The 21,974-nt window shown below is 45.6% G+C and overlaps 1 pseudogene; it reads left to right on the top strand.

The window, feature by feature from the left end:
• Positions 1–716: 716 nt before the first annotated feature.
• LOC139162980 (zinc finger protein 585A-like) overlaps positions 717–21,974 on the top strand; it is a 35,482-nt pseudogene continuing 14,224 nt past the window's right edge.

The following is a 21,974-nucleotide window of genomic DNA, read 5'->3' on the forward strand; positions in this document are numbered from 1 at the left end:
AAAAAAGGGAACGGCCAACGCCTCCCGATTCACTGGAGGACGAACGTCCCGCCTCTCTTTGTAAAGGGGCGGGGGGAGGTGGAGGGAAGGCAGTGACGTCACAAACGCTTGCCGCTCTAGGGCGCCGCACTCGCTCTCCTTAACCCCTGCGCCTCCGAATGCAGCAGGGAGGCTGAGGTACAGTCTGGCGGGGGGAAATCCAGACGTGCCCCGGGTGAGTTGGGGGCTCTTCCCGGGCAAAGGGAGGCGATGGAGGGAGGGATCCTTCCCCGGCCCTCCTCCTGCTCCCTCCCCGGGTCTCATGCTCCCGGGCGCCGTCTCTATTGCAGCGGGAAGCCGGGGGGGGGGGCTCGGGGAAGAGGCCGAGTGGAATCCCAGCAGGAGAAGAGAGATTCGCACCCTTCTCCCCGAGGGCCCGATCCTGTCTCCGGGAGGGGAGAAGCGTGGCGGCTCTCCAGCTGATTCCGCCCCGGCCCTGCTCGGGGGACCAGCTCTGCGCTAGAGCCGCTTGGAGCTCTGGGCAGGTTGCGTGAATATTGTTCAGTGGGCGAACAAGTTCGCTTTCAAACTTTTGACCTTTGGTGTTTATTTTTTCTTTCCTCCATTTCAGTTACAGAAACTCGAAACAATCTGAAATCTTTTCAAAGGAGAAAATTCTCTTGGGGGGGGGGGGGGGAAGAACAGAATCGTTTGGAAGGGTCCTTCGTCCCTATAAATGTTCCTGTGAAGGAAAAGGCATCTGGAGACCCACAAGAGTCCTTGCACCCATTTGGAATTCCTCTGCACAAAAGGGAAAGGATGGAGACACCACCTTTTGTAAAGGTGGGAACTGGAAAAGGCCCTTCTGCTGTTCAGCATGGGAAGTGGGGGAAGCTCTGGACAAGGACTGGGCAGAAGATCCTGGAGGAGGAAACCATCCTCCCTTCAGAGGTTCAGCCCTGGAAGTTCCTCCTGAAATGCCAGGATGCTGAGGGTCCTCGAATATTTTGCAGCCACCTCCATGACTTTAGTGGGCAATGGCTGAATTCAGAAAAGTACACCAAAGCCCAGATGCTGGACCTGGTTGTTCTGGAGCAGTTTCTGGCTCTTTTGCCCCCAGATATGGAGAGCTGGGTGCGGGAGTATGGAGCAGAGACCAGCTCCCAGGCGGTGGCCCTGGTGGAAGGCCTCCTCCTGAGCCAGGCAGAGGAGGAGAAGGAGCAGGTTGAGTTGCAGGTGAGAGCTCAAAAGAGAATAGAGAATGTGTTTGAATACTTCATCCCTCCTTCCCAAACTTCTGTAACATTCATTTAGATTACTAACGTTGGAAGGGACCTTATAGGTCCCTTAGTCGAACCCAAATCCCTTCCTGCATCCGCTCAAGCAGGAGTCCATTTCAGACAAATTATATTATTTTACTGAAAGAGTAGTAGATGCTTGGAACAAACTCCCAGCAGACGTGGTTGGTAAATCCACAGTAACTGAATTTAAACATGCCTGGCATAAACACATATCCATCCTAAGATAAAATACAAAAAAATAGTATAAGGGCAGACTAGATGGACCGTGAGGTCTTTTTCCGCTCTATATAGTGAGATCACAATCTCCCTCTTCCTGCTTGTTATATCTCTAGCTATTCAGCCCAGCATCCTACTTGCTTTCCCTACCGCCTGACTGCAATGTTCACCCATTTTGAGACTGTCAGAAATCACTACCCCTAAATCCTTCTCCTCTGAAGTTTCTGCTAACACAGAACTGCCAATGCAATACTCAGATTGAGGATTCCTTTTCCCCAAGTGCATTATTTTACATTTGGAAACATTAAACTGCAGTTTCCATTGCTTTGACCATTTATCTAGTAAAGCTAAATCATTTACCATGTTAGACGCCTCCAGGAGTATCAACCCTATTGCACACTTTAGAGTCATCGGCAAATAGGCAAACCTTCCCTACCAAACCTTCCCCTATGTCACTCACAAACATATTAAAAAGAATAGGACCCAGAACAGACCCTTGTGGCACACCGCTTGTAACCTGACTCTGCTCAGAATACTCGCCGTTAACAATAACTCTCTGATGTCTACGCTTCAGCCAGCTGCAAATCCATTGAGCTATCCAGGGATTAAGTCCAATCTTCACTAATTTATCTATCAGCTCTTTATGTGGAACCGTATCAAAGGCATTGCTGGTCCAGATAGGCAATATCCATGGCATGTCAGATTGTAGGACATTGTTCCATTGTCTTCTCATTCAACCACAGTGTGGGATATAACGGGCTTTGAGGTTGTGCTTTGAATATTGGAATCTACTTTATGTTGTGTGATGTGCGTTAATTCTGTTTCTTCCTTCCTTCCTCCTATTTGAAGTTCTGCACTGTGGAGAATAGAGATCCTGGGGGAAAGACGAAACCATCAAACCCCTCTCAAGAGCTATTTTTCATGGGGGTCCCTTGGGAAGATCCAAATCAGGACACCCCAGGAGGTAATTGAAGATCCTCTCATTACCCATCGTTTTTAGGATTCAGGCCTGGATTTGGGTCAGAAAAGCATGCCACGCCACTGTCAGAATCTGAATTCAAAGAGGAAGAACAGCTGACAAAGAGGGAGAGATTGGCTCCAGTAGCTGTGGAAGAACGTCGGGAAGGGCAAAGTTAGGCTGTGCAGAGCAAGGAAGAGGGGGTTCAGATCAAGACCAAGGTTCACCCCCTCATAGCTTGGCACCAAGGACATACACTTGGTGGGACCCAGGAGGGCCTTCTCTGTGGTGGCTCCTCTTTGGAACATCTTCCTCCCAGAGATTAAAATGGTCCCCACTCTATTGGAAGGGGTTGAAGACCTGGTTCTGCCAGTGGCCTGGGGAACCCAGAGCAGGATGGAGTCCATTCAATGGCTCCTTTGAGATGCTCTCACCAGTGTGCAGGATGGAAGTAATTTTTATTGTTTTAAAGTATATATATTGTAAGCCGCCTTGAGTCACTCTTTTATTTATTTATTTATTTATTTAATTATTTTGTCCAATACACAATGGGGGTTTTAGTGGGTATATATCTATATACAGATAGTAAAATACATGATGAAGGTTATAGAGGAGATACTCATAGTAAAATATATCTAAGAAAGAATAGAAAAGAAGATATAGGAATAGAACATATCAATGAAAGAATAGAAGAAGAGATATAGGAAAAGAAGAAAGGTACTCTGTGTGAATAGGCAGCATATAAATTGTCTAAAATAAATAAAATAAATATTTTGTTAATTATTTATTTTGAAATTATTTATTCCTTACAGAGAAACAAAGAATGAAAATTTCTGGGTTTTATGACAGCGATCAACCAGTGGTTGGACCTCTAAATCCGGTAAGAAATTATTAGATAGTTATTAGATTTGTATTCTCGCCTTCAGGAAGGGAAGTGGGTGTGCAGAGAGCTCTTGCCTTCTATTTCCCCCTTGATAGGATTGGATTATTTTTGTGTCCCTCCACAACAAAATTGAACGGATCCAAAGACGGGCTACAAGAATGGTGGAGGGTCTTAAGCATAAAACGTATCAGGAAAGACTTCATGAACTCAATCTGTATAGTCTGGATGACAGAAGGAAAAGGGGGGGACATGATCAAAACGTTTAAATATGTCAAAGGGTTAAATAAGGTTCAAGAGGGAAGTGTTTTTAATAGGAAAGTGAACACAAGAACAAGGGGATCAAAAGCAACGTGAGAAAATATTATTTTACTGAAAGAGTAGTAGATCCTTGGAACAAACTTCCAGCAGACGTGGTTGGTAAATCCACAGTCACTGAATTTAAACATGCCTGGGATAAACATAGATCCATCCTAAGATAAAATACAGAAAATAGTATAAGGGCAGACTAGATGGACCATGAGGTCTTTTTCTGCCGTCAGACTACTAATATGAATTCAGAGCATCACTTGCTGAAGCGCCTGAACTCTCAGTGACTGGATGGGATCCGTCAGGCATTCTACCCCCCCCCCCCCTTCTCTTCCTCTCATTTCTCTCTCCCACTCTCTTCCCTCATCTCTCTTTCCACATCTTTCTCTCTCTCCATTCTGTCTCTCTCTCTCATCTCTTTCTCTCTCATTTCTCCCTCCCCACAATTCCATGCATTTAAATGGCTTTACCCCTGTGTGGATCCTCTTATGGCGAGTAAGATGACCTCTTTGAACAAAGGTCTTTTCACACTTTTTTTATGACTTTGCCATAAGATAAAGTCCAAAAGAAATACAGTGATACCTCATCTTACAAACTTAATTGGTTCCGGGACGAGGTTCTTAAGGTGAAAAGTTTGTAAGACGAAACAATGTTTCCCATAGGAATCAATGGAAAAGCGATTAATGCGTGCAAGCCCAAAATTCACCCCTTTTGCCTACCGAAGCGCCCGTTTTTGCGCTGCTGGGATTCCCGTGAGGCTCCCCTCCATGGGAAGCCCCACCTCTGGACTTCTGTGTTTTTGCGATGCTGCAGGGGAATCCCAGCAGGGGAATCCCAGCAGCGCAAAAACGAGCGCTTCCCTGGCAACGGAAGTCCAGAGGTGGGGTTTCCCAGTGAAGGAAGCATCGGTGAAATTGCAGCATCACAAAAACACGGAAGTGCTCGAAACGCCACCTCCGGACCTCTGTGTTTTTGCAATGCTGTGATTTCACTGAGGCTCCCCTCGTTGGGAAACCCCACCTCTGGACTTCCGTTGCCAGTGAAGCACCCGTTTTTGCGCTGCTGGGATTCCCCTGCAGCATCACAAAAACACGGAAGTCCGGAGGTGAGATTTCCCATGGAGGGGAGCCTCAGGAGAATCCCAGCAGCGCAAAAACAGGTGCTTCGCTGGCAGTGGAAGTCTGGAGGTGGGGTATCCCAGCGGCGGCAGTGGGTTTGTAAGGTGAAAATAGTTTGTAAGAAGAAGCAAAAAAATCTTAAACCCCGGGTTTGTATCTCGAAAAGTTTGTATGACGAGGTATCATTGTATAAAGATTTATAGAAACATAGAAGTCTGACGGCAGAAAAAGACCTCATGGTCCATCTAGTCTGCCCTTATACTATTTTCTGTATTTTATCTTAGGATGGATATATGTTTATCCCAGCCATGTTTAAATTCAGTTACTGTGGATTTATCTACAACGTCTGCTGGAAGTTTGTTCCAAGGATCTACTACTCTTTCAGTAAAATAATATTTTCTCATGTTGCTTTTGATCTTTCCCCCAACTAACTTCAGATTGTGTCCCCTTGTTCTTGTGTTCACTTTCCTTTTAAAAACACTTCCCTCCTGGACCTTGTTTAACCCTTTAATATATTTAAATGTTTCGATCATGTCCCCCCTTTTCCTTCTGTCCTCCATTAGAAGCAACATCTTGGCAAAACCCCACTGCAGCCAGAACTGAGTTTACTCAAGTTGACATTTCATGACTTTGTTTCCCTCTTTCTCATTGGCCATGTCATCAATCACAATCTCCAATTAATCACATTGATGGGTTGTGACCCCCCACACACCAGTAGGACAATCAGTAAAAGATTTGTGGAATGCATTTACAGTTAGGGTAGTTAGCCCCCCTCCAGCTTTCCCCCCTTCCTGCTCTTCAGGGCAATTTGAAATCTTTGCCATCTTATCAATCCTTTTATATCCCAAGCCTATCCCCTTATCTAAATCATTGATGAAGTAGAACAGCTCTTGCAAATCCTCCTGTTGGGTTTTCTTTTCCGTGTTCAGGGGAGCCTTGTGTCCTTTGAGGAGGTGGCTGTGTATTTCTCTGAGGAGGAATGGTCTCAGCTGGATCCTGACCAGAAAGCGCTGCATTCAGAAGTCATGCTTGAAAACCATAGGAACATGGTCTCTCTCGGTAAGTGTTTTCTAGTGCCCAAGAAGACAGATTGTAGTTAGTTTCTTATTTATTTATTTATTGTTTTTGTTTGTTACAGTTGAAAGGGACCATGCAGGTCATCAAGTCCAACCCCCTTCCTGAGCAGGAATCCTAAAGCACCCCAGCCAAATGGCAGTCCAATCTCCTCTTGAAAGTGTCCAGAGTTGGGGAGTTCACAGCCTCCACAGGCAGGTTGTTCCACTGGTTCATCGCTCTGACCGTCAGGAAGTTCTTCCTTACTACTAGGTTGAATCTCTCCTTGGTCAGCTTCCAGCCATTGTTCCTCGTCCGGCCCTCTGGTGCTCTGGAGAATAGAGTGGCCCCCTCCTCTCTGTGGCAACCCCTCATATACCTATATACAGCTATCATGTCCCCTCTGGCCCTCCTTTTCTCTAGGCTATCCATGCCCAGTTCCCGCAATCCCTCTTCGTAAGTCTTGGTTTCAAGTCCCATAATCATTTTGGATGCAGTACTCCAGATGTGGTCTGACCAGGGCGTATTAGAGTGGTATTAATACTTCCCTGGTCTTGGAGTGTATCCCCCTGTTGATTCAGCTTAGGATAGTCACTAATCAAATATTGAAATCATTAATCAAATATTGTATCCTGGAAGCGGGAAGGTATCCTCCCTGGCCTTCTAGTCCTCCGAGGAAGGAAAGAAGTCAATGTCTCTTTGCTTAGATTCTTTCTGTGTCCTTTCTTATCTTTATTTTTCCATTTCTATTGAACTTATCTGTGCAGGCTGAGCAGAATGGGGTGTGTTTTTACGTGCCCTCTGGAGGTCATGTGAAAGGAATGTGTTGTCATTTGTCCTCTGAAACATCCCACCAAGAGCCTCGGTGGTCCAGTGGTTAGAGTGCATTACTGAAAGCTACTTCTGCTGATCACTGGCTGCCAGGAGTTTGGTAGATGGAATTTCAGTAGGCTCAAGGTTGACTCAGTCTTTGATCCTTCCAAGGTCTGTAAAATGAAGACCAAGATTGTTGGGGGCAATATGCTTACCCACTGTAAACCGAAACGTGGTCTCCAGGAAGGACGTCTTCGTGAATTCCCTATTGGGATTCCCCACCTCCTTTCCGGCCTCCAGATCGGCCGAAAACGCTGCCGCCGATCGAAAAAACGGTGCTCCACCAGGCAGCACCGCCCAACTGTAACCTTCTGAAACAGCTGGGCGCTTCTCGGTGGCCTCCGGAACCGGAATCCGAACTTCTGGGTTCGGCGTTCAGGAGAACGCCAAGAAGCCCCCCAGCTGTTTCAGAAGGTGACAGCCGGGCAGCGGTGCCCAGAGGAGCGCCATTTTGCGATCCGTGGTGGGTTCGTAAGCCGGAAAAAGTTCATAAGAAGAGGCAAAAAATTTCTGAACCTCGGGTTCGTATCTCGATATGTTCGTATCACGAGGGGTTCGTATCACGAGGTACCACTGTATAAGCATTCAAACGTAATAGCATTTCAGAAAGAAATTCATTTACTTTGTACATTTTCTCTAACCTTGTTATCGTTTTCAATTCTCTTTTGCTTTGAAGGCAATAATGCGCAGGAGAATCAAGATTTCTACGAACTGTTCCAAGTGATCAATGCTAAAGATGGAAATGAGAAGTTTGGAATCGGAATGGAACTAGAAACTAATGACAGAAACCAGTCAAACGACTGGAATCAGAAAAACTCATCTTCCACCGATGCGCCAATGCAGGACTTCCTTGCCCAGCAGGAAAAAATAAGGAAAAAATATATTGGGAAAAGTGAGAAGCCAATCAAAGCTATATTACAAGTAAAAGAACGTTATTTAAGCCAAAACAAAGGAAAAGATTCTATAAGAAGACACAACGGACAAAATTACAAGGGAACATTCATTCCTCCTGTTGAAAATAAGTTCCTTATATCTCAAAAAGTGATTAACACAAAAGAGAAGCCTTACAAATGTTTCAAATGTAGAACATGTTTTAGAACAAGCAGGCAACTTAATTTCCATGAATGGATTCATATTGAAGAGAAGGTATACAAACGCAGAGACTTTGGTATCAGGTTCAGAAGATGTAGTAATCTTATTTCACATAACAGGATCCACTCAGGAGAGAAATTATATAAATGCATGGAGTGTGGAAAGGCTTTTGTTCAAAGAGGTCATCTTACTCGCCATAAAAGGATCCACACAGGGGAAAAGCCATTTAAATGCATAGAGTGTGAAAAGACCTTTGTACAAAAAGGTCATCTTATTTCCCATAGGAGGATCCACACAGGGGAGAAGCCATTTAAATGTCTGGAGTGTGGAAAGACCTTTGCTCGAAGAAGTAATCTTATTTGCCATAAGAGAATCCATACAGGGGAGAAGCCATATAAATGCATGGAGTGTGGAAGGACCTTTGCTCAAAGAGGTAGTCTTAATTCCCATACATGGATCCACACAGGAAAGAAGCCATTTAAATGCATGGAGTGTGGAAAGACCTTTGGTCAAAGATGTCATCTTATTTCCCATAAGAGCATCCACACAGGGGAGAAGCCATATAAATGCATGGCGTGTGGAAAGACCTTTGGTCAAAAATGTCATCTTATTTCCCACAAGAGGACCCACACAGGGGAGAAGCCATTTAAATGCATGATGTGTGGAAAGACCTTTGCTCAAAAAGGTAATCTCATTTCCCATAGAAGGATCCACACAGGGGAGAAGCCGTACAAATGCATGGAGTGTGGAAAGACCTTTGGTCAAAGATGTCATCTTACTTCCCATAAGAGGATCCACACAGGGGAGAAGCCGTATAAATGCATGGAGTGTGGAAAGATCTTTGCTCATAACAGCGGCCTAAGGAAGCACAAAAGGATCCACACAGGGGAAAAGCCATTTAAATGCATGGAGTGTGGAAAGACCTTTACCCAAAGCGGTACTCTTCTTTCCCATAACCGGATCCACACAGGGGAGAAGCCATTTAAATGCATAGAATGTGGAAAGACCTTTGCTCAGAATTGCCACCTTACTTCTCATAAAAGGGTCCACGCTCGGGGGAAACTATATAGCAATAGCAATTCCACTTAGACGTATATACCACTCCGCAATGCTTTACAGCATTCTCTGAGTAGGATACAAAGTCAGCATATGCTCTCCAGCAATTTGGGTCCACATTTTACCCACCTCAGAAGGATGAAAGCTGAATCAACTATGACCCTGCTAGGATTAAATTTCTGACTGTGGGCAATTAGTGTATAGTACTGCATTATATCCACTGACCCACCATGTCTCTATGGATTTTTGTCTTTCTGATCCAACTTACTGATCCAAACAATACACGTTTGTCTTCTGCCTGATTGGGCTCAGGCAATGCGTAACAGTCCAAGGAAAAGAAATCAAACACACACGTGCTCTGCTAATCAGCAAACTTGTATTAAATAAACAAGAAAGGGTTACTCAAAGCAGTCCTTACTGTCCGGAAACAATGATACTGCAAGGCTTACTTCAGCCGCATACAAAAACACAGGAAAAAACAAACAAAGACAACCTGGAAGGAGCAAAGACGTTTCAGGAGTCCTTTTGAATCTTTGGAGCAAACAGCAAGTCCCAGAGGTTCCACCTCCCACGTGCCTGAAAAAGCTGGGTTGAAAACTCCAATGGCACGGCACAGAAACTTCAGAGCAGGAACCACAAAATAACACAGATAAACAGCCACAGTTTACTTGTGCCTTTGTTCACTTTTATACCTTTAGCCCTCATCAAGGGAACCACACCCAGTCCTCAGTATAAGAACCACACCCAGCCCAGGTGCTACTCTGATGACTTGTAATACTCCTTCAATCGATCCCTTCTTTGCATAGCTCTTCGGCTACGCAGATCAATATATTGATCTGCAGAAGAACCCAAGGATGAAAGACTGAGGGACTGCATGCCAAATTCCCTGGGCTGTCTGCTGAATCCTGAGAACCAGTGGCCTCATTCTCCTGGCTGTCTGCCACGTCTTCCTGGCTGTCAGCCAGGCTTTCGCACTCACGTTGTGCCGTGTCTCTCCCATCTGTGAGAGCAACGGCTGGCCCAGGCCCAAACACAACAGTTTGAATCCACCATAACGAAATATAATGTGGAGAAAAGCAATATTTTACTAAAAGTAACATGGGTGGGAAAAACAGATTACCTGAAACCTATCTCAGAATTTGTAACTCTGACAGGGTCCTTGGAGTCCAAATGGATGATTACTTAAGCATGAATCACCTGTGTACGGCAGCAGTAAAAAAAAAAAAGCTAATACAATCCTTGGTTGTATAAACAGTGGCATAGAATCAAAATTATATGAAGTACCATTTCATAAAGTTTCAGTAAGACCATACCTGGAATACTGTATCCAGTTTGGGTCATCACATCATGAAAAAGATGTTGACACTTGTTGTGGTTAGCTCTGGCCCAGCTCCTGCCCCAAGGACTGTGGATGCGGGGGAGACATCCACGTGCTGCAGGCCTGTTTTGCCCCCGGTGGAATCTGCTGATGAAGGTTCCTCTGACTAAGAAGACATGAAGGCTATGTAAGTCATGATGTCAGTAGGTGGTCTAATAGGGAGTTGTTTAAGAGGGATGGTTTGCATCCATCATACAGAGGTACCCAGGTACTCGGTGAGGAATTCAGAACTTTTTTGGACAGGCATTTAAACTAGGTAAAGGGGACAGAGATGTAACTGATGTGGGTGATTTCTGTCCCCGACCAATGAGGATAAAGCAGTTTTTGGAAGCTTATGAAAAGGGAGCTGCAAATAAAATAGATGTAGTTGTTGATGATGAGGGGCAAACTAATAATGAAAATAATGTTCTTCGTGTAATGTGCACGAATGCTCGAAGCTTGAGCAACAAGCTCTGTGAATTAATGGCCATAATATCTAGAGATAATTTGGACCTGGTTGCCATAACTGAGACATGGTTTAAGGATTCTAATGAATGGGAAATATCCATACCAGGATATACACTGTATAGGAAGGATAGAATAGAGAGAAGGGGAGGTGGAGTAGCCATTTATGTTAAAGAAACTCTAAAAACAACACTAATTCAAAATACATGTCAAGATCTAGAGACCCTCTGGATTTGCATGCAAAATAAAGACGGTTCTGTCATTAGAATTGGGGTGATCTATAGGCCTCCAGGGCAATCTGAGGAATATGACAACAAGATGGTGGATGAAATTACCCAAATGGCAGTAAAGGGAGATATTGTTAATTTAATTGATTTTTAACGAAATTGGGGCTTTAAGTAATGGATGACTGGGATAAACATACTTGTGGTTACGAATGGAATGACTGGTACGATTGGATGGGCGGGGGCGGGGGGGGGTATGGTATGAATGAATGTACCGATAGTAGTGTGAATGATATGTCTGGCCCACCTGACGCCCGGGAGACAGGAGAGGGAGGGGCACCGATCTCTGGGGTGACAGGGGGTCGGAATATCCCTGTGTTGCTGGGGAGAGGCAGATATGGCGGGGGCCACAGAGTTAGCCGTTCCAGGGGAACGAGGGACCGTTGCTTAATAACGGTCCCCTGTTCTGGCTCTGTGAGCCCAATCTTGGGTACTGGTGATGAGTGTAACTCTGGCCCTGGGCTCAGGTTGCTGCTATTGAATGCCAGGTCGGTGGTTAATAAAGCTCTCCTCATCCGGGATTTGATCCTGGATGAGGAGGCCGACCTGGCATGTATTACTGAAACCTGGCTGGGCCCGGAGGGAGGTGTTCCTCTCTCTGAAATTTGCCCAGCCGGGTTTCAGATATGGCATCAACCGCGACCCCAGGGGAGGGGGGGAGGAGTGGCTATTGTAGCCAGGGAGAGCCTTTGCCTGCGTGGACTCATTGCTCCGGAAATAGCGGGTTGCGAGTCTCTCTTGATGAAGTTGGACTTAGGAGTTCAGGTGGGCTTATTTCTCACGTACCTGCCTCCCAGCTGCGTGTCAAGAGCCCTGCCTGTGCTACTCGAGGAGGTAGCCGGGTTGGCGGTAGAGTTCCCCAGACTTATTGTCTTGGGGGACTTCAATCTGCCGTCACTCGGCGAAACCTCTGGGTTGGCACAGGAGTTCATGGCCACCATGACAGCCGTGGACCTGACTCAAGTAGTTCAGGGTCCGACTCATGAGGGGGGGCACGCACCTGACATGGTATTCCTTTCCGAGCAATTGAGTAATGGTCTGAGACTAAGGGGCTTAGAAGTGTTGCCTTTGTCATGGTCAGACCATTTTCTACTACGGCTTGACTTCCTGGCTCCAATCCTCCCCCGCAGGGAGGCGGAACCAATGAAGATGTTCCGCCCCAGGCGCCTGATGGACCCAGAGGGCTTTCAGACGGCGCTTGGGGTTATTCCAGAGGCACTCGTCCACAGTTCGGCGGAGTCTCTCGCGGAGGCCTGGAACAGGGCTGCAGCGGGGGCTCTTGACCGGATTGCGCCTTTGCGACCTCTCCATGGCGCTAGACCCCGTAGAGCCCCATGGTTCAACGAGGAGCTCCGGGAGTTGAAACGCCAAAAGAGACGTCTAGAGAAGCGATGGAGGAAGAGTAGGTCTGAATCCGATCGAACACTTGTAAGAGCTTTTATTAAGACTTACAAAGTGGCGCTCAAGGCGGCAAGATGCGCGTACCATGCCGCCTTGATTGCATCAGCGGAATCCCGCCCGGCCGCTCTGTTTAGGGTGACCCGCTCCCTTCTCAACCAGGGGGGAGTTGGGGAGCCCTTGCAGAGTAGTGCCGAGGATTTTAACACGTTTTTCGCTGATAAAGTCGCTCGGATCCGGGCCGATCTCGACTCCAATTGTGTAACAGAGTCGACTGACAACGAGTCAGTCGAGGTGACTGGGGCACGTACTTGTCCACCTGTCTGGGAAGAGTTTGATCTGGTGACACCTGATGAAGTGGACAAGGCCATCGGAGCTGTGAGTTCCGCCACCTGTTTACTGGATCCGTGTCCCTCCTGGTTGGTTTCGGCCAGCAGGGAGGTGACACGGAGCTGGGCCCAGGAGATTACCAACGCTTCCTTGGGGAGGGGAGTTTTTCCATCACTCTATAAAGAAGCGCTTGTGCGCCCCCTCCTCAAGAAGCCCTCTCTGGACCCAGCCGTACTTAACAACTATCGTCCAGTCTCCAACCTTCCCTTTATGGGGAAGGTTGTTGAGAAGGTGGTGGCACTCCAGCTCCAGCGGTCCTTGGAAGAAGCCGATTATCTAGGTCCCCAGCAGTCGGGCTTCAGGGCCGGTTACAGCACGGAAACCGCTTTGGTCGCGTTGATGGATGATCTCTGGCGGGCCCGGGACAGGGGTTTATCCTCTGTCCTGGTGCTCCTTGACCTCTCAGCGGCTTTCGATACCATCGACCATGGTATCCTTCTGCGCCGGCTGGAGGGGTTGGGAGTGGGAGGCACTGTTCTTCAGTGGTTCTCCTCTTACCTCTCTGGCCGGTCGCAGTCGGTGTTAGTGGGGGGCCAGAGGTCGACTCCTAGGTTTCTCCCTTGTGGGGTGCCTCAGGGGTCGGTCCTCTCCCCCCTGCTATTCAACATCTACATGAAACCGCTGGGCGAGATCATCCAAGGACATGGGGTGAGGTATCATCAATATGCGGATGATACCCAGCTTTACATCTCCACCCCATGCCCAGTCAACGAAGCGGTGGAAGTGATGTGCCGGTGCCTGGAGGATGTTGGGGCCTGGATGGGTGTCAACAGACTCAAGCTCAACCCGGATAAGACGGAGTGGCTGTGGGTTTTGCCTCCCAAGGACAATCCCATCTGTCCGTCCATCACCCTGGGGGGGGAATTATTGACCCCCTCAGAGAGGGTCCGCAACTTGGGCGTCCTCCTCGATCCACAGCTCACTTTAGAACAACATCTTTCAGCTGTGGCGAGGGGGGCGTTTGCCCAGGTTCGCCTGGTGCACCAGTTGCGGCCCTATCTGGACCGGGACTCATTGCTCACAGTCACTCACGCCCTCATCACCTCGAGGTTCGACTACTGTAATGCTCTCTACATGGGGCTACCTTTGAAAAGTGTTCGGAAACTTCAGATCGTGCAAAATGCAGCTGCGAGAGCAGTCATGGGCCTACCTAGGTATGCCCATGTTTCACCATCACTCCGCAGTCTGCATTGGTTGCCGATCAATTTCCGGTCACAATTCAAAGTGTTGGTTATGACCTTTAAAGCCCTTCATGGCATCGGACCAGATTATCTCCGAGACCGCCTCCTGCCGCACGAATCCCAGCGACCGATCAGGTCCCACAGAGTGGGCCTTCTCCGGGTCCCGTCAACTAAACAATGTCGGTTGGCGGGCCCCAGGGGAAGAGCCTTCTCTGTGGCGGCCCCGGCCCTCTGGAACCAACTCCCCCCGGAGATTAGAACTGCCCCTACTCTCCCTGCCTTCCGTAAACTCCTTAAAACCCACCTTTGCCGTCAGGCATGGGGGAACTAAAACATCTCCCCCTGGGCACGTTTACTTTATGCATGGTATGTCTGTATGTGTGACTGTTAGCAAATGGGGTTTTTTAAATATTTAAATATTTTACATCTGTTTGATTGCTTATGATTTGTTTTTTACATGTTGTGAGCCGCCCCGAGTCTTCGGAGAGGGGCGGCATACAAATCTAAGTAATAAATAATAAATAAATAAATTGTGGTTATGGGTGATTTCAACATGCCTGATGTTGACTGGAATATCCCCAGTGCCCTTACATGCAAAAGTAAGAATATAGTAGAGGCCTTTACAGGAGCAGCTCTGGCACAGCTGGTTAAGACACCAACTAGAGGGGAGAATATTCTAGATTTAGTTTTTACGAATGGGAATTGGGTTTCAGATGTCAAGGTGGGAGAAAATTTAGGTTGCAGTGACCATCTATGTTTGTGGTTTGATGTAAAAACTCATTGTGAGCAATCCTATAATGCAACCAAAGTATTGGATTTCAGAAAAACAAATTTTAATGCAATGGGGGAATATTTAGATAATGAATTAAAGGGGAGGGATAAAATGGCAGGAGCGAGCACCCAGTGGACTGTATTTAAAAAGGCCATCTTAAAAGCCACTGGACTGTATGTAAGACAAATAACTAAAGGTAAAAGGAAGAAGAAACCGCTATGGTTTAGCAATGATGTAAGGACTATAGTCAATGAAAAAAAGGCTGCCTATAGGAGGTATAAAGAGTCTGGAAGTATAGCTGATAGGGAGGTGTATAAAATGAGACAGAAGGAGGCGAAACAGATAATATATGCTGCTAAAGCCTCAAAAGAGGAAGAAATTGCCAAATCTCTAAAGAAGGGGGATAAAACCTTCTTCAGATATATTAGTGATAAGAAGAAGAAAAACTGCGGCATCACGAAGCTTAGTACCGGGAAAAATACATGCATTAATGGGAATAAGGAGATCGCTGACCATTTCAATAGCTACTTCTGTTCAGTTTTCTCAAAAGACACCTTACAAAATAATAGTATAGAGGGATATAGCATTGCCTCCAACTGTATGGATTCAGCTCCAGTGATCTTAGAAGCCGATGTCTTAGAAGAACTTGAACGATTAAAGATAAATAAGGCAATGGGTCCAGATGGCATCCACCCCAGAGTTCTTAAAGAACTCAGATATGTCATTGCTACCCCCCTGACTGATTTGTTTAACCAATCCTTGTTAACAGGAGATGTTCCTGAGGATTGGAGAATGGCAAGTGTTGTGCCTATCCACAAGAAGGGCAGTAGAGAAGAAGCTGGTAACTACAGGCCAGTTAGCTTGACATCAGTTGTCGTTAAAATGATGGAGACTCTACTGAAAAAGAGGATAAATCAGCACCTAAAAAACAATAAATTATTGGACTCAAATCAGCATGGCTTTACTGAAGGCAAATCATGTCAGACTAATCTCATTGATTTCTTTGACTATGTCACAAAGGTGTTGGATGAAGGTGGTGCCGTGGATATTGCCTACCTGGACTTCAGCAAGGCCTTTGATACGGTTCCACATAAAGAGCTGATAGATAAATTAGTGAAGATTGGACTTAATCCCTGGATAGTTCAATGGATTTGCAGCTGGCTGAAGCATAGACACCAGAGGGTTGTTGTGAATGGCGAGTATTCTGAGCAGAGTCAGGTTGCAAGCGGTGTGCCACAGGGGTCTGTTCTGGGTCCTATTCTTTTTAATGTGTTTGTGAGTGACATAGGGGAAGGTCTGGTAGGGAAGGTTTGCCTATTTGCCGATGACTCTAAAGTGTGCAATAGGGTTGATATTCCTGGAGGCGTCGGCAATATGGTAAATGATTTAGCTTTACTAGATAAATGGTCAAAGCAATGGAAACTGCAGTTTAATGTTTCCAAATGTAAAATAATGCACTTGGGGAAAAGGAATCCTCAATCTGACTATTGTATTGGCAGTTCTGTGTTAGCAAATACTTCAAAAGAAAAGGATTTAGGCGTAGTGATTTCTGACAGTCTCAAAACGGGTGAACAGTGCAGTCAGGCAGTAGGGAAAGCAAGTAGGATGCTTGGCTGCATAGCTAGAGGTATAACAAGCAGGAAGAGGGAGATTATGATCCCGCTATATAGAATGCTGGTGAGACCACATTTGGAATACTGTGTTCAGTTCTGGAGACCTCACCTACAAAAAGATATTGACAAAATTGAACGGGTCCAAAGACGGGCTACAAGAATGGTGGAAGGTCTTAAGTATAAAACGTATCAGGAAAGACTTAATGAACTCAATCTGTATAGTCTGGAGGACAGAAGGAAAAGGGGGGACATGATCGAAACATTTAAATATATTAAAGGGTTAAATAAGGTCCAGGAGGGAAGTGTTTTTAATAGGAAAGTGAACACAAGAACAAGGGGACACAATCTGAGGTTAGTTGGGGGAAAGATCAAAAGCAACATGAGAAAATATTATTTTACTGAAAGAGTAGTAGATCCTTGGAACAAACTTCCAGCAGACGTGGTAGATAAATCCACAGTAACTGAATTTAAACATGCCTGGGATAAACATATATCCATCCTAAGATAAAATACAGAAAATAGTATAAGGGCAGACTAGATGGACCATGGGGTCTTTTTCTGCCGTCAGACTTCTATGTTTCTATGTTTCTATGAGTGACAGGGAGGAGGAGAGTGGGGCAGACAGCTCAGAAGGATATCAATTATCTAGCTCCTCCTTGGATTCAGAACAAGAGTTAATGATACAGCCACGCATGCGGAGAGCGATGCATAGGCAGCAACAACTGAGAGATTATTATCAAAGAAAATGAGGCCACCTGTGGTTGGGTGGGGCTGTGGTAAATAGCAGCCTGTGGATTTGGCCGTCGTGGAGGATTATCTGATCGCTGTGTTTCGTGACTGCTTTACTGACTTTGACTTTTTGTGTGCTGATTTTCCCCCACTTTGAAACTAAACCAGAGCAAAGTGTTTCACTTTGTGAAAAAAGAAGGACTGTGAATTGCCTAACAGCTGCAAGCTAAGTATCACAGAACTGATAAGGGACTTGTATAAATTACTAGTTTGTTTGGAGACGAGGGCTCTTTGCTATACCAAAAGAGGGCTTGGTTTAAGTGACTTTTCATTATAAAGAACATTGTTTTGAATTTTCAAACGTGTGTGTGTCTGAAATTTGTACCTGTGAATTTTTGGGAGGATTCTACCAGAGAGCCCGACAGAACAATACTTTTGAAAAAGTTCAAAATATTTGAGAGGTTGCCACATAGAGGAAGGGGTCGAGCAGTTTCCCAAGACACCTGTAGGCCTGACAAGGAATAATGGAGGGAAACTGATCAAGGAGAGATTCCACCTAGAAATAGAGTAATTTTCTGATAGAACAATCAACCAATGGAACAGGAATTGCCTTCAGACGTTGTGGGAGCTTCGTCACTGGAGGCTTTCAAGGAGAGACTGGACTGCCATTTGTCAGAAATGGTTGAGTCTCCTGCCTGGGCAGAGGGTCGGACAAGATGAACTACAAGGTCCCATCAAACTCTGTTAATCTAATATCTATTTTTTCCCCAAACCACCAGAGGGCAAGCTAAGAAATAATGGATGGAAATTTATCAAGGAGATAAGCAACCTGGAACTTTCTTACAGTGAAGACAATTTGCCAGTGCAACAGCTTGCCTTCAGAAAGCATGGGCGCTTCCTCACTGGACATTTTAAAGAAGAGACTGGACAGTCACTTCTCTGAAATAAAAGTTCCCTTCCAGGTGCCTTCTGACTTTGATTCTGAATCTTCAATCCTTTCTTGTGCTTTTTGGCCAAGTAGGATGTTTAAAAAAAAAGAAAGATGAACATCGGTGGAAATTAAGGTTATCCGTTGGCCTGAAAGTGGTCTGTGGATCCCAATATTTAAGTGGTGCAGAATCCCTACTCATTTCAAGCAACTCCCTCTGATACGCATATCCACTAGAGCAGAGTTGCAGGCAGAAAAGCAATTAGTCCTAAATCCCCTACTATGGTTCCACCTTTTCTTCCTTTTGTTCCTATTGTCACAGTCTGTCTTTACACCCTGCTTCACTTTATGTAACACAGGTAATAACTGAGAAAGAAAACCATAACGAGAACGGGGTTATAGTGATGCTGAATTTGAAAATCCAACTCACAGACTCTTTGTCCTAATTTTGTGGTGATCTTTCTTCGTCTTCCCTCCTCTTGCACATTTCTGGACTCACACAATCGCCAAAATCTTTTTTAAAGTGAGGTCTCCAGAACTGGACACAGTTTATTTATTTATTTTTATTTATTGTTAGAGTTGGAAGGGACCATGCGGGTCATCAAGTCCAACCCCCTGCCTAAGCAGGAACCCTATGGCATCCTAGCCAAATGGCAGTCCAATTTCCTCTTGAAATTGTCCAGAGTATTGGAGTCCGCTGGTAGGTTGTTCCACTGGTTGATCGTTCTGACCGTCAGGTCACAATTCAAAGTGTTGGTTATGACCTATAAAGCCCTTCATGGCATCGGACCAGAATATCTCCGAGACCGCCTTCTGCTGCATGAATCCCAGCAACCAGTTAGGTCCCACAGAGTGGGCCTTCTCCGGGTCCCGTCAACTAAGCAATGTCAGTTGGTGGGCCCCAGGGGAAGAGCCTTCTCTGTGGTGGGCCCGACTCTCTGAAACCAGCTCCCGCCAGAGATTAGAACTGCCCCTACCCTCCATGCCTTTCGTAAACTCCTCAAACCCACCTTTGTTGTCAGGCATGGGGGAACTGAGATATTTCCCCCGGGGCTATATAATTTATGTATGGTATGTTTGTACGTATGTCGGCTTAATAATGGGTTTTAAAAAATATTTTAAATTGTAAATTATTAGATTTGCCATGAACTGTTTTATTATGTTGTGAGCCACCCCGAGTCTACGGAGAGGGGCGGCATACAAATCTAATTAATTAATTAATTAATAATAAATAAATAAATAAATATAGAACCAGTAATAAGAAGTTTTGGATTTCATCACTGTTTTGGGCCCTTTTGGTTTTTAAAAAGTTTTTATTGAATATATACAGTACATTAAAAACAGGGTACAGAAAAGCAAAGGGGATATATATAATATACATTGTAACATTTATAATCTACTTATACAGTGGTACCTCGAGATACGAGTTTAATTCGTTCCGGACCTGGGCTCTTAAGTCGAGCAGCTCTTATCTCGAACGACTTTTCCCCATAGGAATTAATGTAAATAATTTTAATTGGTTCCAGCCCTCAAAAAACTCACAAAGTTAGTCTAAATTATGCAGAAAGACATGTTTTTAATGAAGAAATGTACATGTACATATAAATGAATAATGAAGTTTCTTTCACTTAACTTGTAAACTTTCTTAAACTTTTAAATTTACATATGTTCAACTTCTCTGCCACCCAATCCTGTAGGACAGAGGTCCCCAACTCTTTTTGCACCAGGGACCGGCTTTAAGCGATCAAGAGAGGAATGGGTGAATGAATGGACGGAGGGTGGGAAGGAAGGAAGGAAAGAGGGAAGGGACAGGAACAGAGGAAGGAAGCAAGGAAACTTATGAAAGGGGAGAGTAAGAGAGGAATGAGTGAAGGGAGGGAGGGAGGGAAGAAGGTGGGAAGGAGAAAGAAAAGAAGAAATAGAGGAAGGGAAGGTAAAAGAGAGAAAGAAAAAGAGCAAGAAAGAAAGAAAGAAAGGGGGAAGGGACAGGAACAGAGGAAGTAAGCAAGGAAACTTATGAAAGGGGAGAGTAAGAGAGGAATGAGTGAAGGGAGGGAGGGAGGGAAGAAGGTGGGAAGGAGAAAGAAAAGAAGAAATAGAGGAAGGGAAGGTAAAAGAGAGAAAGAAAAAGAGCAAGAAAGAAAGAAAGAAAGAAAGGGGGAAGGGACAGGAACAGAGGAAGGAAGGAAGCAAGGAAACTTATGAAAGGGGAGAGTAAGAGAGGAATGAGTGAAGGGAGGGAGGGAGGGAAGAAGGTGGGAAGGAGAAAGAAAAGAAGAAATAGAGGAAGGGAAGGTAAAAGAGAGAAAGAAAAAGAGCAAGAAAGAAAGCTGCAAGCACCCCCCCGAGCCCCCCAGGCCGGCTGCAACCTTTTAAAACAGGCGCGCCGCTTCGCAGCTGTCTCCTGAAGCCGAACGCGGAAGTTAGCGTTTGGCTTCAGGAGACAGCTCCTTGGCGCTTGTATCTCGAATTTGGGCTTGTAAGTAGAACAAAAATATCTCTCCCCTCCCAGCTCTTATCTCGAGTTGCTCTTAAGTAGAGCAGCTCTTATGTCGGGGTTCCACTGTATAGTACACGCAGAGGGGGAGGGAGAAAAGAAGAAAGGTAGGAGGTTGGGGAAGAAGGGAAAGAGATATAAGGGGAAGGGGGATAGGAAATTGGAGCAAAAGAGGAGTAGTAAGAAGAGAAGGCCAGCGTTAGAGCTGGGGCTTTCATGCTTTGCGGCCTGTGGTTTAAGCACATAGGTGGTGTAGATTTCCCTAAAGTTTTATCCATATGTTTTTGATGTAATTGTTAGTGCCAATACGTATCAGTGGTTTAAGGGTTTGTTTTCTTTGTAATTTAAAGTTCGTGTCAATCGATGTTTACAGTTTGTTGTTTCAATTTGATTTTATAGCAACGTAGGTTGCTAGTTTTACAAGTTGTTTTTGTTGGATATTTTTCTTAATGAATAATTTTTAAGTAATTTCTTTTTTTTAACCAATGGTACCATTTGTCCCATGCTTTGTAGAAATCTCTCATCCTTGTTTTGCAATTCCATTGTTAGCTTGGACATTTCTGCACATTCCATTATTTTAATCAAAAGTTTTGGGCCCTTTTGATGCCTCCTCTAATCACTGCGGAGCCTTCAGGGCGGCTGCCTCCCATTCAGGCTGGAGTTTATTTATTAATTGGACTCGGGGCGGGTTAAAACATTTTGGTAAAAAGATACAATAAATAAAACATGTCTAGGCCAATTAATAGAATAATTAATTTAAAAAAACCTAAACATTTAAAACCAAAGAGTCACATACATACTATCAGGAGTTTCCAACAATTGCCTGCAAGTCACAAGCTGAGTTTCTAAGAGAGGATCCTGGTTCTTCTGACTGCCCAGCTGTTTCTGACAGCATTTTGGACCCTTTCGGGGCTTCCCCCCAATTTCTGCACAACCTACCAGGTGGCCGCTCTTGAGGGAAACGAGTTCAAATCCTCCTCCAGAGCTATTTTTCTCCATCTCCACAGACGATTCCCTGACAGAAAGTAGAAGAAGGTGGAGAAAGTGCTGCCCCTGGACACTTCAAAGGCTTTTCCGGGCAGGGAACCATTGAGAGGCGCCTTTCCTTCCTTCTCCCGACCCAAACCTATCACCTCCACCCTCTCCCTTCAGCTCAGACACGCTCCTCTTTCCCGCCCTTTCTACAATCCTGGCAGTTGGTCCATCATGAGGAGATCTCCGCCAAAAAAAAAAAAGGGGGGGAGCTTTCGGCGCTTCCCGATTGGTCCACTGGAAGGTCCCACCTCTCTTTGTAGGGGGTGGCCGAGAAGAAAGTGACATCACAAACGCCTGCCGCTCTAGGCGCCTCACTCGCTCTCCTTAACCCCTGCGCCTCCGAATGCGGCGGAGAGACTGGCGCGGGGAGAAGTAGTCGTGCTCCTGGTGAGAGAGGGAGGGCAAAGGGAGGTGGAGGAGGGAGAGATCCCCGTCCGGCCCTCCTCCGGCTTCCCTCCCGGGTCTCATGCTCCCCAGCCGAGCTCTCTAT

The sequence above is a fragment of the Erythrolamprus reginae genome, chromosome 2, assembly GCF_031021105.1.
Source record: "Erythrolamprus reginae isolate rEryReg1 chromosome 2, rEryReg1.hap1, whole genome shotgun sequence".
NCBI lineage: Eukaryota > Metazoa > Chordata > Lepidosauria > Squamata > Dipsadidae > Erythrolamprus > Erythrolamprus reginae.